General features: G+C 41.1%; 1 protein-coding gene across 1 annotated transcript in view; it reads right to left on the bottom strand.

The window, feature by feature from the left end:
- LOC128686269 (uncharacterized) overlaps window positions 1-25,626 on the bottom strand; it is a 632,744-nt gene that overhangs the window by 148,441 nt on the left and 458,677 nt on the right. The window lies entirely within an intron of this gene.

Raw genomic sequence — 25,626 nt, 5'->3', positions numbered from 1 at the left:
TGTTGAGGAGACCAGCCGAGTGTGAAGATCTTGTCGAATGTAGTGAAGTAAATGTGTGGAAGGTCTGTGACCGCGTGTATGTATGTGAGGAAGGTCTGTGGCCATATGTGTGGAAGGTCTGTGACCGTGTGTATGTGGAAGGTCTGTGACCGTGTGTATGTATGTGAGGAAGGTCTGGGACCGTGTGTATGTATGTGAGGAAGGTCTGTGACCGTGTGCATGTATGTGAGGAAGGTCTGTGACCGTGTGTATGTATGTGAGGAAGGTCTGTGACCGTGTGTATGTATGTGAGGAAGGTCTGTGGCCACATGTGAGGAAGGTCTGTGACCGTGTGTATGTATGTGAGGAAGGTCTGTGGCCATATTTGTGGAAGGTCTGTGACCGTGTGTATGTATGTGAGGAAGGTCTGTGGCCACATGTGTGGAAGGTCTGTGACCGTGTGTGTGTGTGTGTGTGTGTGTCTGTTGAAGGTCTGTGACTTACTGAAGCTCTATATGAGTTGCTGAAGCTCTACATGACTTGATGAAGCTCTACTTGGCATGATGAAGCACTACATGACTTGCTGAAGCTCTACATGACTTGATGAAGCTCTACTTGGCATGATGAAGCACTACATGACTTGATGAAGCTCTACATAACTTGATGAAGCTCTACATGACTTGATGAAGCTCTACATGACTTGATGAAGCTCTACATGACTTGATGAAGCTCTACATAACTTGATGAAGCTCTACATAACTTGATGAAGCTCTACATGACTTGATGAAGCTCTACATGACTTGATGAAGCTCTACATAACTTGATGAAGCTCTACATGACTTGATGAAGTTCTACATAACTTGATGAAGCTCTACATGACTTGATGAAGCTCTACATAACTTGATGAAGCTCTACATAACTTGATGAAGTTCTACATAACTTGATGAAGCTCTACATGACTTGATGAAGTTCTACATAACTTGATGAAGCTCTACATGACTTGATGAAGCTCTACATAAATTGATGAAGCTCTACATGACTTGATGAAGTTCTACATAACTTGATGAAGCTCTACATAACTTGATGAAGCTCTACATAACTTGATGAAGCTCTACATAACTTGATGAAGCTCTACATAACTTGATGAAGCTCTACATAACTTGATGAAGCTCTACATAACTTGATGAAGCTCTACATAACTTGATGAAGCTCTACATAACTTGATGAAGCTCTACATAACTTGATGAAGCTCTACATGACTTGATGAAGTTCTACATAACTTGATGAAGCTCTACATAACTTGATGAAGCTCTACATAACTTGATGAAGCTCTACATAACTTGATGAAGCTCTACATGACTTGATGAAGCTCTACATAACTTGATGAAGCTCTACATGACTTGATGAAGTTCTACATAACTTGATGAAGCACTACATGACTTGATGAAGCTCTACATAACTTGATGAAGCTCTACATAACTTGATGAAGCTCTACATGACTTGATGAAGCACTACATGACTTGATGAAGCTCTACATAACTTGATGAAGCTCTACATGACTTGATGAAGTTCTACATAACTTGATGAAGCTTTACATGACTTGATGAAGCTCTACATAACTTGATGAAGCACTACATGACTTGATGAAGCTCTACATGACTTGTTGAAGCACTACATGACTTGATGAAGCTCTACATGACTTGAGGAAGCTCTACATAACTTGATGAAGCTTTACATGACTTGATGAAGCTCTACATAACTTGATGAAGCTCTACATGACTTGATGAAGTTCTACATAACTTGATGAAGCACTACATGAATTGATGAAGCTCTACATAACTTGATGAAGCACTACATGACTTGATGAAGCTCTACATGACTTGTTGAAGCACTACATGACTTGATGAAGCTCTACATAACTTGATGAAGCTCTACATGACTTGATGAAGTTCTACATAACTTGATGAAGCTCTACATGACTTGATGAAGTTCTACATAACTTGATGAAGCTCTACATAACTTGATGAAGCTCTACATGACTTGATGAAGTTCTACATAACTTGATGAAGCTCTACATGACTTGATGAAGTTCTACATAACTTGATGAAGCACTACATGACTTGATGAAGCTCTACATAACTTGATGAAGCACTACATGACTTGATGAAGCTCTACATAACTTGATGAAGCACTACATGACTTGATGAAGCTCTACATAACTTGATGAAGCACTACATGACTTGATGAAGCTCTACATGACTTGTTGAAGCACTACATGACTTGATGAAGCTCTACATGACTTGTTGAAGCACTACATGACTTGATGAAGCTCTACATGACTTGAGGAAGCTCTACATAACTTGATGAAGCTCTACATGACTTGATGAAGTTCTACATAACTTGATGAAGCACTACATGACTTGATGAAGCTCTACATAACTTGATGAAGCTCTACATGACTTGATGAAGCTCTACATGACTTGATGAAGCTCTACATAACTTGATGAAGCTCTACATAACTTGATGAAGCACTACATGACTTGATGAAGCTCTACATGACTTGTTGAAGCACTACATGACTTGATGAAGCTTTACATGACTTGATGAAGCTCTACATAACTTGATGAAGCTCTACATAACTTGATGAAGCACTACATGACTTGATGAAGCTCTACATAACTTGATGAAGCTCTACATGACTTGTTGAAGCACTACATGACTTGATGAAGCTCTACATGACTTGAGGAAGGTCTACATGACTTGATGAAGCTCTACATAACTTGATGAAGCTTTACATGACTTGATGAAGCTCTACATAACTTGATGAAGCTCTACATAACTTGATGAAGCTCTACATAACTTGATGAAGCTCTACATGACTTGATGAAGCTCTACATAACTTGATGAAGCTCTACATGACTTGTTGAAGCACTACATGACTTGATGAAGCTCTACATGACTTGATGAAGCTCTACATGACTTGATGAAGCTCTACATGACTTGATGAAGCTCTACATGACTTGAGGAAGCTCTACATGACTTGATGAAGCTCTACATGACTTGATGAAGCTCTACATGACTTGATGAAGCTCTACATGACTTGAGGAAGCTCTACATGACTTGATGAAGCTCTACATGACTTGAGGAAGCTCTACATGACTTGATGAAGCTCTACATGACTTGATGAAGCTCTACATGACTTGATGAAGCTCTACATGACTTGAGGAAGGTCTACATGACTAACTATTGAAAAGTTGCAGAAAGAACTGTTCAAGAGTTGCTGGAGGAACTAGTCAGGAGTTGCTCGAGGAATTAATCAAGAGATGCTGGAGGAACTAGTCAAGAGTTGCTGGGGAAACTAGTCAAGAGTTGCTGGAGGAACTAGTAAAGAGTTGCTGGAGGAATTAGTCAAGAGTTGCTGGAGGAACTAGTCAGGAGTTGCTGGAGGAACTAGTCAGGAGTTGCTCGAGGAATTAGTCAAGAGTTGCTGGAGGAACTAGTCAGGAGTTGCTCGAGGAATTAGTCAAGAGTTGCTGGAGGAACTAGTCAGGAGTTGCTCGAGGAATTAGTCAAGAGTTGCTGGAGGAACTAGTCAGGAGTTGCTCGAGGAATTAATCAAGAGATGCTGGAGGAACTAGTCAAGAGTTGCTGGGGAAACTAGTCAAGAGTTGCTGGAGGAACTAGTAAAGAGTTGCTGGAGGAATTAGTCAAGAGTTGCTGGAGGAACTAGTCAGGAGTTGCTGGAGGAACTAGTCAGGAGTTGCTCGAGGAATTAGTCAAGAGTTGCTGGAGGAACTAGTCAGGAGTTGCTCGAGGAATTAGTCAAGAGATGCTGGAGGAACTAGTCAAGAGTTGCTGGAGGAACTAGTCAAGAGTTGCTGGAGGAACTAGTCAAGAGTTGCTGGAGGAACTAGTCAAGAGTTGCTGGAGGAACTAGTCAAGAGTTGCTGGAGGAACTAGTCAAGAGTTGCTGGAGGAACTAGTCAAGAGTTGCTGGAGGAACTAGTCAGGAGTTGCTGGAGGAACTCTTGCCCGTTGAATATTGAAGAACTGCCAGAGGAACTAGTCAAGAGTTGCTGGAGGAACTAGTCAAGAGTTGCTGGAGGAACTAGTCAAGAGTTGCTGGAGGATCTAGTCAAGAGTTGCTGGAGGAACTAGTCAAGAGTTGCTGGAGGAACTAGTCAAGAGTTGCTGGAGGAACTAGTCAAGAGTTGCTGGAGGAACTAGTCAAGAGTTGCTGGAGGAACTAGTCAAGAGTTGCTGGAGGAATTAGTCAGGAGTTGCTGGATGAGCTAGTCAAGAGTTGCTGGAGGAATTAGTCAAGAGTTGCTGGATGAGCTAGTCAAGAGTTGCTGGAGGAACTAGTCAAGAGTTGCTGGAGGAACTAGTCAGGAGTTGCTGGAGAAACTAGTCAAGAGTTGCTGGAGGAACTAGTCAAGAGTTGCTGGAGGAACTAGTCAAGAGTTGCTGGAGGAACTAGTCAAGAGTTGCTGGAGGAACTAGTCAGGAGTTGCTGGAGGAACTCTTGCCCGTTGAATATTGAAGAACTGCCCGAGGAACTATTTCCTCTTGAGTTGAAGATCTGTAAGCGGATTTATTGTTGGATCTATTTCCACCTGGATCTATTGCTGTGGAAATAGATCCAGGATGGTGCAGCAGGAAATGAGAGATCTGACAACATGGGCTTTGTAACATCGTAAATTTATTTTAGTTCAGGATATATAACTGCGAGTCATATTAAGGTCAGTGGTTATTAAATCTCGAGTAAGAGGAGCCCTTCTTAACCACGTTTTTTTTATAGAGCTTCTGGAAGTTGGTCACGGAGATGCAAAGATGGACGACAGGAAACATTGGCTGGAGGTAGAATACTTATTGCAGAGTTTAGTGGATTAATGCGATTATTATAATTATTATATATAAAGGGAAGCGGTGAATCCGTAGGGGTCATACTGCAAAAGTTTCGAAGATAAAATTTGAATAGTTCAGCGGCCTTCTTTCCTGAGGAGTCTGTGACCTCCCGAGGGGTCCGTGATCTCCCGAGGGTCCGTGACCTCTCGAGGGTCCTTTGCCTCCCGGGGATCCGCGGCCTCCTTCGGGTCCGTGGCCTCCCGAGGGTCAGAGGCCTCCCGATTCTCCGTGGCTTCCCGGAGGTGAGTGACCTACAGGTTGGAAACCTCTGAGGTTGATCATTAGGAATGCAGGTGAAAATACACGATACAGAAAAAGCTTTTATTGGAAACGTTGTTCTAACAAAAGCTTGCTCTGTAAAATGGTTCTTTTCTTCACTGTTGTCGCCAGTGCGCTATTTGTTTCCAGGACACATGGGGAGTACATGAAGGACATAGAAGAAGAATAAGAGACTGACTAGAGAGAGAGAGTACAGAATATTGACAAGAAAGATAACAGAGAACTTGGAAATCCGTACCGAGACTGTCTGTTGAGAAGACTCTATTTCTGTCATGGTTTTGGAATATCATACCTCTGCCGGAATGAAAACAGGAGGAAAACTATACTATACCGTGTGGAAAAATGTCATGCAATGTACAGGAGAGAGGGAAGCGTAAGAAAAGCATGGACTACAGTTACTGAATTATTACTGATTTGAACTTAGCTACACATGTGACTCCACCGCTACTCAGAGCCGTGTTGATCAGTGGTTCTGCTTCTGATTGCAACCAGTTGTACTATGACTTAAACAATCATCTACTTTTACCGCTGCTCTTGACAGCCTCGTTATCAACTGATTGCTCTGGTGCAATTGCTAAATAAACATGAAGAATCCGTTGATTTCAAAATGCCCTAGTCTAGTATCTAGATGAATCCTATACTCAAAAGCTGTTTATCCAGTTCATTCTTGAATGACTGCTTTGTCTTTGTTCTTACAACATTAGCCAGTAATTTATTCCATTCTGAAATAACTCTGGAAAAAACTGTGTACGTTCTTGTTTCATCTTCTGCTTCGCAGTTTTAGTCCATTGTTTCGAATTATGACTTTATTCAGAATTTCAAATACTTATTCTTGATTCAGTGCGTCAAAGCCATTTAATATCGTTAAGGCTTGAATGAGATATCCTCGTGATCTCCATTTTCTAAGAGAAGAGGTTTAATGTTCCGAGTCTTTCTTGATAAGATTTGTCTGTAGTAATTACATATTCGTCCTTAATGTAACTGGAAGATTAAAAGTGAACGGCGTGTATAAAACACGGTCTAACATTACTGAGAGTCAGTATAGTATCTGGTCTTTTATGCACGAAATTTCTATCCGTAAAACCTAACATTCTGTTAGCTTTGATATCATTATTTGGTACCTAGGAGGTCAAGGCTTATTATTACCCAAAGGGAATTTTCTAATCCTATCTCGGTTAGCTCGTTGCTAACCATTTATTGTTAATACATATGTGAGACTGTTTTAAATCCAAAATTCATTAATTTAAACTTGTCTACGTTGGAACTCGTCTTCTGCGTCTCCGACCACATCGCCAACCTATCCAGAATTTTCTGCTATCTTACGTATTAGACCTACCTTAAGATCATTTGTGAACGTAGTGAAGAGGATTTTACCAAGAACCAGTTCCTGGGATTGTTCACTATTTACGTCTAGCCACTCAGATACATCTTCCAATAACACTCTCTGCTTCCTGTCTGTGAGGCAGTCATTGAGCGAGACGTGAAGGTTCTCCTACAAAGCGAGCTTGTATTTCGGCCAGTAATTTTCAATGGGGATGCCCTGTTGATTGCATTTTGGAAATCTTCATAAACTACATCTATCGGGAATGTTTTGTCCCAGCTATCGTAAGCATAATAAAAAAAAGGCAAGTTAGTCAGGCATGATCTTTTACTACGGAATCTATTATGGTGTCCTGCTACTAGGTATCTTTGTTGAAAGACCTTTATGTGATTGTCATTTTTTTCTTCTCCTCCGGATGTTTATTTTTACTTCGCTCGTAACTAGAGAAAGCCTCATCTGATCGGCATGAAATTCTCAAGCCCAGTGAACGGTAACAAGGGCAAAACTCAGGTAACAATTGTCATGTGCAGGTGTCCCGTGATCAAGGCTGATGATGAACCGAATCGCAGCATCCTGGAATGACTAACAGCTCCATAAGCCCTCAGTTTCACAGCTGAAGATTTGGAAAGTGACATTCCAGTGTATAAAACGTGCCCATTTTACGTGCAAAATTGGGTGAAATTTTTATTTCCGTTCAAGCCATTTCAGTATATTTTAGTTTTCTTCTTTCGAGCAGCTTTAATTTTTAATGTCTGATAAAATAATGTCTGGTAAAATAATTAAAAAAATAATTATTGGAATCCGTGCTATAAGTGGAGAATGTCTCTTCTGATCGACTTCAAATTTCTACCATTACTGTGGTTTCCTGAACGCAATGTTCACGCTGTTATTGGACACCTTAAGTCTCATTTTACCAATGTTATTGAATAAATAACAGTTGTGATTTACATTCAAAATATTTTTTAACTGATTTTAGATTGTGCAGGTACCAACGTGCTAAAATTATAATTAAAAAATAAAAAAAATATTATTTTTTCCTTACTGGATTGTAGAGAATTTTACAAAGAAATAAATGAGAAGAGAAAGCAGTAAAAGTTTTTATTGTAACTTTTTAAGTTGACTTTCCTATTTTCGGTATATCCTTCGAAAAAAAATAGTCTTCCTCCAAATTTATTGTTTATAACTCCGGAACACTTTATTCGATCGACTTTCAACTTCAGTGCTGGTACACTGTATTCACGACACTTCGCATGTATGGGTACCTGGGTACCTTCAGCACAATACCACACAGCCCATCTCTATATTTAGTTCCCATGTGATACCTAGAGAAAGCCTCCTCTGACCAACTTCAGTTTTTCAACCTAAGAGTCTCTTACTGAGAGGCGGATATATTACTTTAATGCGCTTTGTAGCTGTTAATTTACTAATCTCATTAATAAAACCGTCGTAGTACTACACATACTCTTTTAGACAACTAAGAATTGTACATATCAAGGTGATAACTAACCTTCAAGCAAGACCCTTCATCAGTTCTGGCTATATTATATTTCTAACTAAACATTGCATTGTTGACCATTAAGCTGAATTTGAAAATATTGTAATTTGTTTTTTACATTAGCATGTTCTATTGATTTCGATGTTATAAACAAGAGAAAAAAAATCTGAATTATTTTTTTACACTCTGGACACTGATTTATATTTTTATAAGCAATTATGTTTATGGTAAACTTATGAGGACCGACAGACAGCATCGTACAACCATACATCAGCTCACAAAATACACACAAGGATACATAAACATGCATACGCCCATGAATACATATACACGTGTTTATATGCACACACATACATATTCTCTTGTACGCATATGCACAAGAGAACATATACATACATATACACACGCAAGGATGCACATGCATACATATACAGTATATATGACCATACACACATAAAAGTGTTCTTTCATACATTCACACAAGAAGAGTCATACAAATGCACACATATAAGAACACATATAAACAGAGGGCATAGTCGTCCCGCATACATACGGTTCCACACATATATACACACATGCATGAGTATGTACCAGCGTACATAAGCACTAAACTATTCTGTGTTGATTGAGGTGGAGGAGGCTGGCCTTGTGGAACACGGGGATACCTTTCTGGGATTGTGAATTGAGAGAGAGAGAGAGAGAGAGAGAGAGAGAGAGAGAGAGAGAGAGAGAGAGAGAGAGAGAGAGTAATGAGACACCGGGACAGAATGAGAGACCAAGAGAGTGGTATTGGAAGCAGAGGAAATAGATTTGCTGAGAGTGACAGAATGATAAATGGATTTGTGAGAGGATGAGATGGAATCGAGAGAGGTGGATTAAAATCAATTAAGAGGGGTTGGTTTAAAATTAAATTAGAGGGGCAGTTTAGGTACAGAGAGATTTGGTTTTAAAAAACCAGGTACAGGTTTGGGGGAGGAATTTGCATACATAGAGGGTGGACAGCAAGAGACTGATAAAAACAGGGCTAATGAGGAGGTATGGCAGAGAAGAGAGAAGAACAGAATAAAGTGGGAGAGTGCGAGAGAGAATAATAATAATATAACCATTGTATGCACTAAACCTGTATGACTCATAAAGCGCTGTGCATGGATGTGTGCAAGGATAGATATGTGCGAAATGTAGGTGTGTGCAAGGGGTACGAGGTAGCAGAGGTGGAGATTAGTGTGTAAAACTGAAATCGTATTTTATGCCATGAGTTAGTGTCCTTCAGAAGTCAGAACTTTCAGTAAGTGGATCAATTTAAGTGTGTTGGGCTCTGTAGATGTTGGATAATCGATTTAGATATTGTGAAGTGAGTGCGACCTGGCGGTCCTCACAGAGTGGTCACGGTCGTAACTCCGTGTTGTATCCTTGTGTAAGTCGCATAGGTCCGATTCGTTAACCTGAGGGAGGCGTTTCCTAAACACGGCAGCGGTGGGAAGAAGATAAGCCAGAATCCCAATCGTGATGTGACAGGAAAATAATTGTCACGATCTAACTCGGATGAGTGTTTGTTGCAGATGACTGCGGAGTTTCTCAGAAACTGGGAGGTCATACACAGTTGACTGAGTAGTTGAGTCTGCATGTTCACTGATCTGAACATCGGTGTGCTCAAGGACCAAGTTTAAAACGACGTCTTTGTGTTTACTATAAAAAAAAAGTAACATAGCCATGGTGGCTTACGAAGGACGACGCGATGAGGAAAGATCGAATTTTTGGGCAGCATGTAAGCACACTATGGAAGCAACAACCACATAGGAAGACGCAAGATAAACATTAAGGAGAAAGAGCACTGCTGCAGGACTAGTCCCATGCTAGGCAAATCCACCTCACATCCACCCACGCACATTCATGTATTCCTCTGACCTATTTTTAAATCTATCCAAGATTTTCGCTTCAATGACGCTACTCGGGAGTTCGCTCCACTCACCCACAACTCTATTACCAAACAATTGCTTTCCTATATCTTTTCTAAATCTAAATTTTTCCAGCTGTACCTATTGTTGCGAGTCTTCTCTTGGTTACATATTTTTAGCACGTTATTTATATCCCCTTTATTGACATGGTTCCAATGTATAAAGGAGAGAGGGAGGAAGGGAGAGAGAGAGAGAGAGAGAGAGAGAGAGAGAGAGAGAGAGAGAGAGAGAGAGAGAGAGAGAGAGAGAGAGAGAGAGAGAGAGAGAGAGAGAGAGAGAGAGAGCGAGAGAGAGAGAGAGAGAGAGAGAGAGAGAGAGAGAGAGAGAGAGAGAGAGAGAGAGAAGAGAGAGAGAGAGAGAGAGAGAGAGAGAGAGAGAGAGAGAGAGAGAGAGAGAGAGAGAGAGAGAGAGAGAGAGAGAGAGAGAGAGAGAGAGAGAGAGAGAACGATGATCCAACTATATAATTCACTTACATATAAAGTATATGAGATGGGGAAGTTGGTCCTTAAGCCCTTAATCTACGGCAAATGTTCTGCGAATTTCTGGCACTGATCCGAGTGTTCAGAGTAGTGCCTGGCACTGACCTCTTTGTTCATATAGTGCTTAACAAATTTTTGATTGTTGTTGTGATGTTTGTCATTGATCTGATTATTCCACATCGAGTGTCTGTTACTGATGTGGATGACCTGAATGATGTACGACATTGATATACATTTTAGTTCTGGCGATGTGTCGTGGCGTTCTGATTGTTCTAGTGCTGATCTGAGTGTTCTAGTTAATGTCTTGTGTTGCTCTGATTGTTCTAGCAGTGTCTTGTGGTGATCTGATTGTTCTAGTAGTGTCTTTATCTGATCTAATTGTTCTGGTGATGTTTGACGTTTCTGATTGTTATTCTGGTCTGATTATTATAGTAGTTACCAAACATAATTAGTATTAGTAGTAGCAGTAGTATTGCATTATTATTATTATTATTATTATTATTATTATTATTATTATTATTATTATTATTATTATTATTATTATTATTATTATTATTATTATTATTATTATTATTATTATTATTATTATTATTATTATTATTATTATTATTATTATTATTATTATTATGATTATTATTATTATTATTATTATTATTATTATTATTATTATTATTATTATTATTATTATCATTATTATATACTAGTAGTAGTAGCAGTAGTAGTAATAGTAGGAATTCAGTTCGCAGAGCTGATGAGTTTCTGACCCTGGCAAGTCATTACTGAAGCTAGCAGGCCAATATATTTCTAGTATATTTCTATGCTCACTATACACCAATGTATTTCTATGCACACTAGAAAAGTCAGCATGGGATCCACAATGACCACAGTGTTGGTGTGTGAGATAATTCTGTAAAAACCTGCTCTGTGGTAACAGTGGAGCCCACGCGTGCTTTCAAGTGTGGATAGAAACATACCAAGCTACACTTGTGAATCTTGTTAGACCGGCATGGTACAGTGGTAAGCACACTGGCCTGCCGGTGTTACGACTGGCTGGCACTGGGTTCTGACACCCTTTGCACTGTAAGTTATTCACAATCCTGTTATTATGATTTAATTTATTATTTTTTGTAGGCATCTCAGAGGGAGTCCCTTTAAGTGGGGTGTCTGTGTTTCTTTTTCTTCCTCAAACTTATCGCTCATAACAAAAAGCGTGTCCGCTCGCCTTCAAACTTTCAACGCTGGTGTATGGCAACTATGGCAAAATTCTTGGAGCAGTTGGCATGTGTAGATTCGCTATAACAAAACTTATAGGAACCATTTCCAGCGTCCAGAAATGGTTCCAATAACTTCCTGCTTAACTTCAACAGTTTTAAAATGTGCCTCTTAATGAACCGAAGGCATGGAGTGAAACTGATGTGTGAGGTGCACACCTGCCAATTTTATGTGTTAAATAATGTTAAATATTTTGAGGTTTTCTCTCCTGAATGGTTTCAATATTCAGAGGCTGATGCAGCTTACGGCCAGGATATTGCTGCTCATTAAGTTAAGTCTATTTGCGGGGAAATTTGTCACTGCACTTAATTAGTACATAAAACTTCGAATAGTTGGAATCCGCACGATAACTCGAGAATGACTCTTCTGATCGACTTCAAATGTTCAGTCCAGGTGTTTTTTTTAAGAAAGCAAGATTTACTTTGTTACTGGGCTGCATTAGTCCTTATTTAGCATTTATATTAAATAAATAATGATATTAATGTCTTTTCTAAGACTAAAGGAAGTCACTTGTGACCAGATTCAAAATATTAACTACAATGTGTTCTACAAGGATGTTGACACACTCTAAGTTTACTATCTGGATTGTTGAACGAACTTAGAATCCTTAGATTCGCATCAAATACTGAAGAATGATTCTTCAGATCGATTTCAATTTTGAAGATTTGACGGGAATTTTTTTTAAAGAAAAGCTGATCTTCATTATGAGGTGTGAAAATTTCAATCTGATAGTTTTATTAAATAAATTTTTTTTTATGTAATGACTAGAGAATGATTCTTCTCTTCGACTTCAAACTCTAAATATTTGTTTATCTAAATTGTTATTGTTTTTGTATTGGGCTGTGTGGGTGCCAGTTTCCCAGTTATTTTGAGCAGTTTTATCAAGCTGTATTTTTTAAATAAATATATATGTATTTTCTTATAAGACTGTACAGCTTTTGAGACAATATAAGTGAGGATGGAAAAATGGTGTACTGTGATGGCGTACTGTGATGGCGTATTGTGATGGCGTACTGTGATGACGTACTGTGATGACGCACTGTGATGGCGTACTGTGATGGCTTATTGTGATGGCGTATTGTGATGACGTACTGTGATGGCGTACTGTGATGGCGTATTGTGATGGCGTACTGTGATGACGTACTGTGATGGCGTACTGTGATGGCGTACTGTGATGGCGTACTGTGATGGCGTACTGTGATGGCGTACTGTGATGGCGTACTGTGATGGCGTATTGTGATGGCGTACTGTGATGGCGTAATGTGACTAGTAGCAAGTGTGCGTCTTATTGATATTGTTACTTAGCTCATACACAGAATGTGACTGAATGTGATAACGAAAGAAAGCCTCTTTTCATCGGCTTAAAATTTTCAATGTTAGTGTGTCTCCTACTCAGCCATAAATAAAAGAAATAGATATTTTCAAGAACTGAAGGAAATACAAAGGAAAAGTGATAACTAAAGGCTACCAATGTGACTACGAGCGAGAAAAGCGGAGGAGGGAGTAATTGAAATATGGATTGCCAAGTCCGTAGACTTTTAATACACCGTAGTTATACTCGAACGGCTTCAGGGAGATAAGAACATAACATAATAAGAAAGAAGGAACACAGTAGCAGGGCTACTGGCCCATGTGAGGCAGGTCCAATTCTTCTACCGGCTTAAGCCAATGCCCTAACCTAGTCAGGCCAGGTCACGTTCACTTAAGGAAGGAGCATGGCATCTGACCTAGTAGCACAAGATAGTCAGGGAAAAACTCACACCCACCCACACCCACTCATGTATTTATCTAACCTACTTTTCAAACTACACAACGTCTTAGCTTCTATGATGGTACTCGGGAGTTTGTTCCACTCATTCACAACTCTATTACCAAACCAGTGCTTTTCTATATCTTTCCTGAATCTGAAATTTTCAAGCTTAAAACCATTGCTGCGAGTCCTGTCTAGACTAGATATTTCTAGCACGCTATTTACACCCCCTTTATTTATTCCTGTCTTCCATTTATACACCTCAATCATATCCCCCCCAACTCTACGCCTTTCTAGAGAGTGCAGATTCAGGGTCCTCAGTCTATCCTCATAGGGAAGATTTCTGATACATGGAATCAACTTTGCCATTCTCCTGCCTTGCATGGGCCAGTAGGCCTTCTGCAGTGTTCCTCCATTCTTATGTTCTTATGTTTTCCAATGCATTTATATCCATTCTGTAATAAGGTTACCAGACTTGTGCAACATAATCTAAATGAGGCTTAACCAAGGATATATAGAGTTGAAGAACAACCTGAGGACTTCTATTATTTATACTTCTTGATATGAAGCCAAGGATTCTGTTAGCTTTATTGCGAACACTAATGCACTGTTGTCTTGGTTCCACATTACTGCTAATCAGAACTCCTAAATCGTTTTCGCAATCAGTAAAATTAAGATCTTCATTATTTAGTTTATATTTTTCCTCGAAGCCCTTTTTATTTACTTTTCCGAGGGTAAAGGGCCCCTACGATATGTGCTAGAGATGAACCAAATCTATGGTATATAAAATATATATATATATATATATATATATATATATATATATATATATATATATATAAAAATATATATATATATATATATATATATATATATATATATATATATATATATATACATCAGTTTTTTTATTTTGTTCATAGCCGAGTGGAAGATTCCTTTTCCTATATGTATATCCCAATGCTTTTCCTTTTGTGTGCTCGTGCCAGGTATTTTATCTCTTGTGAGTTTCAGGTTGGAGGAGCCACTCTATCCCCGTGACAATATCACTGACAACAACACTCTTTTTCCCTTTAGAAACCTCTCTTATTTATGTCAGCATTACTGGCAACAATGGTTTATCCTGTTTATCCTAAGGAGGGACACCAAAGTTTTGGCAACAATGTCTGTCCTGTACTTATCCTCTCACTTTGTGAGATTACTGGCAACAGTTTTCCGCTTTTATTAAGCATTTTTATTTAATGTCACGATTCCTTTGATATTGCATCTTAAGCATATTGATTTTTTCGGACAGTCTCACTGACAGTTATTCCAACTGTCATACTGACAGTTATTCTTCTACTATGGAAAGACTCGCTGATAGTTCTTCTAATATAAACAAAATCTCGGCGAGAGTTCTTACGCTGCATTAAAGAATCTCTGACAGTTCTTTCACAATACTAAAGCGTAGCTGACATATCTTCAACAGTGTTAAAGCCTCGCTGACAGTTCTTCTGCAATATTAAAGTCACGCTGACAGCTTTCCCATCACGCATATTACTCTGCCACGCTCCAGGAACAAGAGAAACCCCCAAGTAACACTCTCCTCTACTCTCACTTGTGAAACTCACACACACACACACACACACACACACACACACACACACACACACACACACACACACACACACACACACACACACACACACACACACACACACACACACACACACACACACACACACACATTTAAGCTGAATATTAGAGAGTTCACACATTTCTCACACTTTCCTTTCAATTACACTTCGGACGCCTCTTTTCGACTTATTGCAATCAATACAAAATTTGCACACTTTTCACGTGATTAAACCATCTCAACAATTTTTCATATTGTCTCTACATTATTCCCTTATACACACACACGCATCTCAGAGAAGACATATCCACTGTCTTCAGCCATCTTCTGGCTGCAACATTCAAAGGCCAGACTTTTTAGTCTTGCAGAAGTGTCGTCGCCAACCAGTATACTCTGATTCATTTATATTTTTTTTCAGTCTCTGAAATGTTTCTTTCTGTCCACATATTCCTCAGCACGTCTATAATTTTTTAACACTTTTATTTTATAATGCATTTCATTCCTTTATTCAACAATCTGGTGATTTATCCGCTCAAAAAATTGTATACACTCCATCCTTCAATAATTTTTTTTCCTTTTGTTCTGCTCTCTACAAATTTATCGCATATTTAAACATATTTACCTGGTCCCGATCTTGTAATTAGCTACCTTATCTTACACACTCATTTATTAATTTGTGCACCAACGGCTTTCAACGCTTTTCTTCAGACCTTGAAAATAAGACTGTTATTTACAAAATCAGTGGTTGCAACTCGTTGCCTTTCAAGGTTCACTTCGCTAACAACTTCCCTCATCACATTACACTGCCATGATGACGCTGCACTTCCTTGAGAAAGTATCGATATTAATAACAACCATTATCTATTTCTCATGCGCACAAAATCGCTTGTCTTTAACCTCTAAAAAAAATTTACCATTCAAAAGATTTACTGTCTATTCCATACAACCGAAATAGTTTTTCTCAGTCCACAAATGCAGCAATCAGTTCCGTTCTCTAATTATTACACACGTATTTGGTCCCATATACAGATTTGCTCCACACATGTTCCCTTATGAAAACTGTCGGTGCTCTTTAGCAAGTATTATTTCTGCTTTTTGCCTGTCATTTCGTAAAACAAAATTATTGCAGACAAGTTACTTGGGATAACTAAGAGACAATTGCACTGCAATACAGACACTCGTCGTCTACATTTTCTCAGTATGAAATAAAACACGCAGACTCTGTCAGTCCTTGTGTACACTTCCCTAGCATCATAAACACATTGCAATATTATATTATCACTTTATTCTCATTTACTTCCAGCATATTAATTGTTATCCCATTTATCCTTGCGTTTCCTGTATGTTACTCACTTAGTGCTTCACTCTCTTCCTTCACATTCGCTTCCAGTTCCTAAATCATTTAAATAGATCGTATTCCTACCCAAAACAAAGACGAAAAATATTTCTGTGTTTCATCGTCATCTTTCTGAGAATCATCTTCTTTATCCCCTCTACCTTATGATATCAATGCCTCCTCCTTACCCTTGCCTGTCTCTTCTCATCCATGAGGTGTAGCCAGCAATTCCTGCAAAATTTTCTGGAGTCCTGTCATCCAAAAATGTTTCAACAACAGCTATCATGTCGGGACATCGAGTGTTCACAAAACTATGTGTGAGCTCTCCAACATTAGTAATGAAACCTCTAATGTTGGCCGACAGGATGCTAATAGACTGGCTCCTCATGATGTGGTCAGCTTGAGGTGGTGGGTGTGTAGGGTAGAGAGAGGTAGGGTACTGATGCAGCTGCAGGGATGTAGGTCTGTGATCTTGTATAAGGCACAATACCACCTGCTGGGCTGAGACAGGAGTAGCTGAGTGGGTGACGTGTGAGAGTGTTCACCAATTCAGAGATCCTGCTGGTTTGTTCTGAGAACAGGTCTCTAAACAGGTGGTCCTGTCTGTCAAATTCTTTTTTCTTCCGACACTGGTCCTCCTTTCTTGTAGCAGTAATTGCACCTGGTATCTCGCAGGCAGTTGCTGGCGGTGTGCCCCTTCCGGTGACAGCGAGACCACAGCCTAGGTGCCTGGGAGAGTGGACTATGATTTGCTGCACCTCCTGTGTTTTGCCGATTTGTCCTCAGGTTCTGCCGCTGGGACTGTGTTATCTCTCTCTCTCTCTCTCTCTCTCTCTCTCTCTCTCTCTCTCTCTCTCTCTCTCTCTCTCTCTCTCTCTCTCTCTCTCTCTCTCTCTATCTATCTCTCTTTTACACAGGGTTTGACAAGGTTAGGTTAAGGATCCCTAGCTTTATTGACAAGCTATTTACAGGTTAAGGATCCCTAACTTTATTGACAAGCTAAGAGCTGTTACCTACATAAGCTCATTTGTAAGCATTTTTATTGTTATGAGACATACAAATAGGGAACAGGATGAAGTTGGAGCCATCTGTGGGCCAGCATTTTTATTTGATCAACTGACTTCATCTCGTTGACATCATTATGCTGTACGAATGTGTTCCATACTCGAGTCATCATGGGTATATATGATCTCAGATGGATTGATGTTCTGGAGAAGGGTACAGCCAGAGTGAAGTTGCTGCTTTCTGCCCGTCTTGTGGTATAGAAGCTTGCTTCTCGCTGTCCTCGAAGTGGATCCAAGTGTAGTACTTTGACAATATTGGCCTTGTACATAACAGTAAGGCCACCCACATCCCTCCTGTGTTGAAGGTTCTGCTGAAATGACAGGTCTATCCAGGATGGGTCCAGGCGAGAGATGAGACGTCTTGCTCTGTTCTCTACTCTGTCAAGCAGTCGCAGATGAGAGGGGAGGCAGGCAAACCAAGAAAGTGGAGCGTACTCAAGGTGTGAGCGTACTCTCTCTCTCTCTCTCTCTCTCTCTCTCTCTCTCTCTCTCTCTCTCTCTCTCTCTCTCTCTCTCTCTCTCTCTCTCTCTCTCTCTCTCTCTCTCTCTCTCTCTCTCTCTCTCTCTCTCTCTCTTTCTACTGAATTAATAGGGAGATGACTGACGTCCGTGATACTGAAGATGATGATTATCGCCAATTTTACATAGGAGAAAGATAGCTTAAGTTAGCTTTACGCAAGAGAAAGACAGTTGACGTCAGTGATACGCAAGAAAAAGATAACTGACGTCAATGATACGCAAGATAGCTGACATCAGTGATATGCAAGAGAAAGATAGCTGACGTCAATGATTCGCAAGATAGCTGACGTCAGTGATATGCAAAAGAAAGATAGTTGACGTCAGTGATACACAAGAGAACAATAGCTGACGTCAGTGATACGCAAGAGAAAGATAGCTAACGTCAGTAATACGCAAGATAGCTGACGTCAGTAATACGCAAGATAGCTGACGTCAGTAATACGCAAGATAACTGACGTCAGTTTAACGCAAGAGAAAAATAGTTGACGTCAATGATACCCAGGAGAAAGAAAACTTTCTTCAGTGATACGCAAGAGAAAGATAGCTGACGTCAATGATTCGCAAGATAGCTGACGTCAGTGATATGCAAAAGAAAGATAGTTGACGTCAGTGATACGCAAGAGAACAATAGCTGACGTCAGTGATACGCAAGAGAAAGATAGCTAACGTCAGTAATACGCAAGATAGCTGACGTCAGTTTAAAGCAAGAGAAAGATAGTTGACGTCAGTAATACCCACGAGAAAGACAACGTTCTTCAGTTATAGGCAAGATAAAGAAAACTAACGCCTACGATGCGAGAAAGAAAGATGTCTAGCATCAGTAATAGAGCAAGTAGCTTCCTCTCGTCTGAGTTAAAACATCACCATGACAACCCACTCCCTTGTTATTGTGACGGGAGGTGAAAGCTTTATTTTGGGAGTTACATTATCTCCTCTTATAGCATTTTGATTTAATTTTCAAAGCCCGAGACAATCCCACTTAAAATACTAGTAGGATTATTATCATTATTTTTTTTTTTCAGGTCACTCGATTGTTCGAGATTCATTAAGGCTGCAGTTCACCTGATAACTTGAATCAGGTATCCTGACTCAGGTAACTTGACTCATTGTCATGTTACCTGAGTCAGTATTTATTTAAAACACTTGCAAAAACAACCATAAATGGGGTGTTTTTACTACTGTTGTAAGTTATGAACTATTGCCCATAAATGTTCTAATATGTTCTCTGGAGAGGATCTTGCAAGAAAATCCTGCAGCTACATCACAGTGTTCGTGTCTCACCCACTCAATCATATGTTTGAAATCGTGTTACTGTGAATTCGTGAGTCATAACCAGAGGCCATTTGTTAGTCTTTATTCTATTTTCTGCCATCGTAGTTCTTACTCCTTTCAAACTGAACTTTCATAGGTTGTGCAAAAAATTCTTCTGTTGCTAAACTTGCAATTTCCGAAGACTGGGTTACTTGTGCCTCACTGAACTAAGAAGTGCATTATGGTAATCTTCTAAGTTACTGTTGGCACGAAACATTTCATGTTCTGTTCTGTTACCGCCATTCCAACTATCAATATGAAATATCGGTAGACTTCATCGTCGTGGACTGCCTCAACTTCTTTCGCATCCAGTGTAGAAAACCTGGGAGTAAAACTCTTGAAGATGGTCATGATCTACGAGATCCTCGGAACAGTCGGTAACATCAGTAGTAGAAAATTATGCAAGAGAAATTAAATTTTTCATCCCAATTACTTTTTGATATATATTTTGAGAAAGGTGAAACTGACAAGATGAAAGAGAGGTAGCAGGGAAGATTGATAAGGAGTTATTCATGTAAGTTTTTCCAAAATCATTCATGAAACAGTTAGGGTTCAGTCCAGGACCGTACGTTTAATAGCTTTGTTAATAGTCGTGTACGTTCATTGTGACTTTGAACACTGGATTTCCTTATTCCATAAACATAAAGGGTGTAGAGACGAAGACATATTTATACAACGTTTTAAAGTTCCACCACCCGCCTATTGTCTTATATGCACCAAGTCATCCAGACCCTAACACGGTGACCTATTTACATCATTTTCACCGCTGTCAGCTAGAAATGTTTACCAGTATCCAGGAATTTATATTCATAAGGAATTTAATATCCAAAGCGATTCTTGGGGCCTGGAGAAGCAGTCTCTCTCCGAGTTAAACACGAAGTGGATGAAAGTTGCGCCAATATATTTTCATCCAGGCTTATGTTATTAGACGCAAGAAGAGAACGATAACATTTCTGGGAAGAGATCGCTGAACCCTTCAAGTCATCTAAACTTTAACGATCTTTGGGTTTTAACAGAATAAGTATGATGCTCGCCAACTCGTTCAATTGCAATCCTCATCATGCATCAGTGAGAATCGACCTTAACCTCGTTTCACATTTCCAGTAAGTCTTACCCACATTGATAATTTTTTTATATTTCGTATATGTAATTTACATTATCAACAATTTGGTTGTGCCGCCTCAGCGGTTAATTTATCTTGCACTCTGTGCTCATCCTGTGAGCGGTGTGTAAAAACCAAGATTACAGAGGTCACAATGGGTCTTTGTGGTACGTCCTATCATCAATCCAGCAGGACCAGCGTCTACACGCTTTGCTTGACAAAGATGATAGGACATACCATGCAGATAGTGGATCAAAAATAGTTGTAAATACCACAGGCAGTGATCACACCATCCCACTAAAGCCTTCATGAGTACTCACCACCGGGTCTTACCTCACAGTTGGGTAGTGCATAAGGTGGAGAAGTGGCCAGCATGAACGGATGGGTCAGTGGTTCTCTGTCCTGCAATCTATGTTTTAAATCTAACGATAGTTTATCTTCAGTGACCCTGCTTGGTAGATTGTTCCACACACTGACATTTCAGTCGACTCACCAATACTTGTATCCTCTCTGGTAGCAACGCACTGCGGAAGGCCTTCCAGGCTTGATGCAGAGGAATTCATTACAAGGGAACGAAATCTCATGAATCTCTATTAATAGAGGTTCTTCTGTTTACTTAAGTCTTTCTATCTATTTTAATGGATGGAGAGTGAAATTGACAGGGAATCAGATCACCGGGACCGAAACCGACTGGAAGTGAAATTACCGGAAGCAAAACTGACGTTGTGTCAAATTACTGGGAGTGAAATTGACAGTGAGTTAAATTACTGGGAGCTAAAATTAACTAGAACCGTAAAAAATAGTGAATAAAGTTAGTTTTAGAGCGAGTCGACACGTGGCTATTGAAGCAGTAATTTAATCGAAAAGTGACATCATATATATATATATATATATATATATATATATATATATATATATATATATATATATATATATATATATATATATATATATATATATATATATATATATATATATATATATATAACCTCAAATTTAGGTTTAAAAAAATGTGCATATGCTATAAATATATTATATGATATATATACACTTATGGGTGTATATACTCACAGAGATACCCGTTCACTGAATATACATTGAGCTATATACACCTCGGTGTATACGCACAGATATACACATTTCGATGCATAAAAACTGAGAAGTGGATAGAAATTGAGAGATATGCTCATCTTAGTGTGTATATCCAATGACGTCAATACCCAGCTCGAAGCTTGACGACAAAGCTGTCTCGTCTCAAAATTCGCAACGAGCATAAAACGACCATACAACGAGCGTAAACGTGCATAAAACGAGAATAAAAAGAGCATAAAATGTGCATAAAACGAGCATAAAACGTGCATAAAACAAGCATAAAACGAGAATGAAACGAGCATAAAACGTGCATAAAACGAGCATGAAACGTTCATTAAACGAACATAAAACGAGCATAAAATCTGTATAAAAGAACGTGGATGTAGAGAATAATAAAATAATTACTCTCAAGGGGCAGAAGATAATCGTACTGGTCACATATATCCTGGGGAATGGGAAATAATCGGGTCTGATCCAAGGAAAGGGAGACTACCTCTAGTTCCTTGGAACAGGAGCTCTTCAGCGGTCTAAGGCTTCCCTTCCTTCCCTTGATGTATTGTAATTTTATTATGAGTTCTTTAATAGGGAAGTGGTGGAGAGACAGTGGTGGAGAGACAGTGGTGGAGAGACAGTGGTGGAGAGACAGTGGTGGAGAGACAGTGGTGGAGAGACAGTGGTGGAGAGACAGTGGTGGAGAGACAGTGATGGAGAGACAGTGGTGGAGAGACAGTGGTGGAGAGACTGGTGGAGAGACAGTGGTAGTGAGACAGTGATGGAGAGACAGATGCGGAGAGACAGATGTGAAGAGACAAATGTGGAGAGACAGTGGTGGAAAGACTGGTGGAGGGACAGTGGTAGTGAAACAGTGGTGGAGAGACAGTGGTGGAGAGACAGATTTGGAGAGACAGAGGTGGAGAGACAGTGCTGGTGAGACAGTGTTAGTGAGAGAGTGGTTGAGAGACAGTGGTGGTGGGAAAATGGTGGATAGACAGTCGTGATGAGACAGTGATGGAGAGACAGTGTTCGACAGTGTTAGACAGGTAGAGAGGCAATGGTGGAGAGACGGTGGTAGAGAGACAGTGTTGGAGAGGCAGAGTTGGAGAGACAGTCGTAGACAGAGGTGGAGAGACAGTGTAGGTGAGACAGTGGTTGAGAGACAGTGGTGGGGAGACAGTGGTGGTGAAACAAAGTTGGAGAGACAGTGGTGGTGAAACAGAGTTGGAGAGACAGTCGTGGAATGACAGTGGTGGAGAGACAGTTGTGGAGAGACGGTGGTTTTGAGACAGTATTGGAGAGATAGAGATGGAGAAACAGTGTTGGAGAAACAGTTGTGAAGAGACAGTGGTGGAGAGACGGTGGTGGTGAGACAGTGGTGGAAAGAGAATGGTGGAGAGACAGTAGTGGAGAAACCGAGGTGGTGACAGAGTGGTGGCGAGACAGTGGTGGAGAAGTAGTGGTGGAGAAACATGCGGGGAGACAGTGATGGTGAGACAGAGGTGGAAAGACAGAAGTAGTGGAGAGAGACAGAGGTGGTGGAGAAAGACAGAGGTGGTAGAGAGAGACAGAGGTGGTGGAGAGAGACAGAGGTGGTGGAGAGAGACAGAGGTGGTGGAGAAAGAGACAGAGGTGGTGGAGAGAGACAGAGGTGATGGACAGAGACAAAGGTAGAGAGAGACAGAGGTGGTGGAGAGAGAGACAGAGGTGGGGAGAGACAGAGGTGGTGGAGAGAGAGACAGAGGTGGTGGAGAGAGACAGGGGTGGTGGAGAGAGACAGAGGTGGTGGAGAAAGAGACAGAGGTGGTGGAGAGAGACAGTGCTGGTGGAGAGAGACGGAGGTGGTGGAGAGAGAGACAGAGGTGGTGAAGAAAGACAGAGGTGGTGGAGAGAGACAGAGGTGGTGGAGAGAGAGACAGAGGTGGTGGAGAGAGACAGGGGTGGTGGAGAGAGACAGAGGTGATGGAGAAAGAGACAGAGGTGGATTCAGAGAGACAGTGCTGGTGGAGAGAGACAGAGGTGGTGGAGAGAGAGACAGAGGTGGTGAAGAGAGACAGAGGTGGTGGAGAGAGACAGAGGTGGTGGAGAGAGACAAAGGTGATGAAGAGAGACAGAGGTGGTGGAGAGACAACAGTGTTGGAGAGAGAAAATTGGTGGAAAGAGACAGAGGTTGTGGACAGAGGTGGTGGAGAGACAGAAATATAGAGACAGAGATGGAGAGACAGGTGATGGAGAAAGTCAAAGGTGATGGAGAGAGTCAGAGATGGTGGAGAGAGACAGAGGTGGTGGAGAGAGACAGAGGTGGTGGAGAGAGAAAGAGGTGATGGAAAGACAGATGTGGAGAGACAGACGTGGTGGAGAGAAACAGAGGTGGCAGAAAGACAGAAATGGAGAGATAAAGGTGGAGAGACAGAAGTGGTGGAGAGAGACAGAGGTGGTGGAGAGACAAAGGTAGTGGAAAGACAGAGGGAGTGGAGAGACAGAAGGAGTGGAGAGACAGAGGTACCGGAGAAACAGAGGGAGTGGAGAGACAGAAGTAGTGGAGAGGCAGAGGGAGTGGGGAGACAGAGGTAGTAGAGAGACAGAGAGAGTGGGGAGACAGAGGTAGTGGAGAGACAGAGGGAGTGGAGAGACAGAGGGAGTGTAGAGATAAAGGTAGTGGAGAGACAGAGGGAGTGGAGAGACAGAGGAAGTGGAGAGACAGAGGGAGTGGAAAGACAGAGGGGTGGAGAGACAGAGGGAGTGGAGAGACAGAGGAAGTGGAGAGACAGAGGGAGTGGAGAGACAGAGGGGTGGAGAGACAGAGGGACTGGAGAGACAGAGGGAGTGGAGAGATAAAGGTAGTGGAGAGACAGAGGGAGTGGAGAGACAGAGGTAGTGGAGAGACAGTGGGAGTGGAGAAACAGAGGAAGTAGAGAGACAGAGGGAGTGGAGAAACAGAGGAAGTGGAGAGACAGAGGGACTGGAGAGACAGAGGGGTGGAGAGACAGAGGGAGTGGAGAAACAGAGGCAGTGGAGAGACAGAGGAAGTGGAGAGACAGAGGGGTGGAGAGACAGGGGGAGTGGAGAGGCAGAGGGAGTGTAGAGATAAAGGTAGTGGAGAGACAGAGGGAGTGGAGAGACAGAGGAAGTGGAGAGACAGAGGGAGTGGAGAGACAGAGGGGTGGAGAGACAGAGGGAGTGGAGAGACAGAGGAAGTGGAGAGACAGAGGGAGTGGAGAGACAGAGGGGTGGAGAGACAGAGGGAGTGGAGAGACAGAGGAAGTGGAGAGACAGAGGGAGTGGAGAGACAGAGGGGTGGAGAGACAGAGGGAGTGGAGAGACAGAGGGAGTGGAGAGACAGAGGGAGTGGAGAGACAGAGGTAGTGGAGAGACAGAGGTAGTGGAGAGACAGTGGGAGTGGAAAAACAGAGGAAGTAGAGAGACAGAGGGAGTGGAGAAACAGAGGAAGTGGAGAGACAGAGGGACTGGAGAGACAGAGGGGTGGAGAGACAGAGGGAGTGGAGAGACAGAGGAAGTGGAGAGACAGAGGGAGTGGAGAAACAGAGGAAGTGGAGAGACAGAGGGACTGGAGAGACAGAGGAAGTGGAGAGACAGAGGAAGTGGAGAGACAGAGAAAGTGGAGAGACAGGTGGAGAGATAAAGGTGTTTCTTTTTCACTGCATTTCTCAACTCGTGGCTTGGAAAGCTTATGCACGCTCCGCTGCCTTGTAATTACTTCTAAATCCCTTCTCCTTTCTCGGCTTTAAGTAATCAAGGTTCAGAAGTTGAGTACACACACGAGAAGAGAGGTTCAAAGGCTGAGTGTACACAGAGGTGAGGTTTAGAGTTTGATTACATACACAAATAGAGCTTCAGAGGTTGAACGCACAAAGACGAGGGGGTTCAAACTTGGGGACATGAAGAGATAAAATTTAGGAGTCGAGTACACTTAGGAGTAATGAGGACACAAAGTCTAGATTCAGAGGTTTGATATAGAGAGGAGAGAGGGGTCAGCAGTTGAGTACAAGAAAGAAGAAGTTCAAAGGCTGAGTACACACTAAAGCGAGGTACAGAGCTTGCGAAAGCACTGTGAGGATCAGAGGTTTGATACAGAGAGATAGAGAGGTAGAACGATTGAGTACAAAAAACAAAGGTTGAGAGGGTGACTACACA

The sequence above is a fragment of the Cherax quadricarinatus genome, chromosome 17 (assembly GCF_038502225.1).
Source record: "Cherax quadricarinatus isolate ZL_2023a chromosome 17, ASM3850222v1, whole genome shotgun sequence".
Taxonomy (NCBI): domain Eukaryota; kingdom Metazoa; phylum Arthropoda; class Malacostraca; order Decapoda; family Parastacidae; genus Cherax; species Cherax quadricarinatus.
The sequence above is the reverse complement of the archived record's forward strand: the minus strand, read 5'-3'. Positions and strand labels throughout refer to the sequence as shown.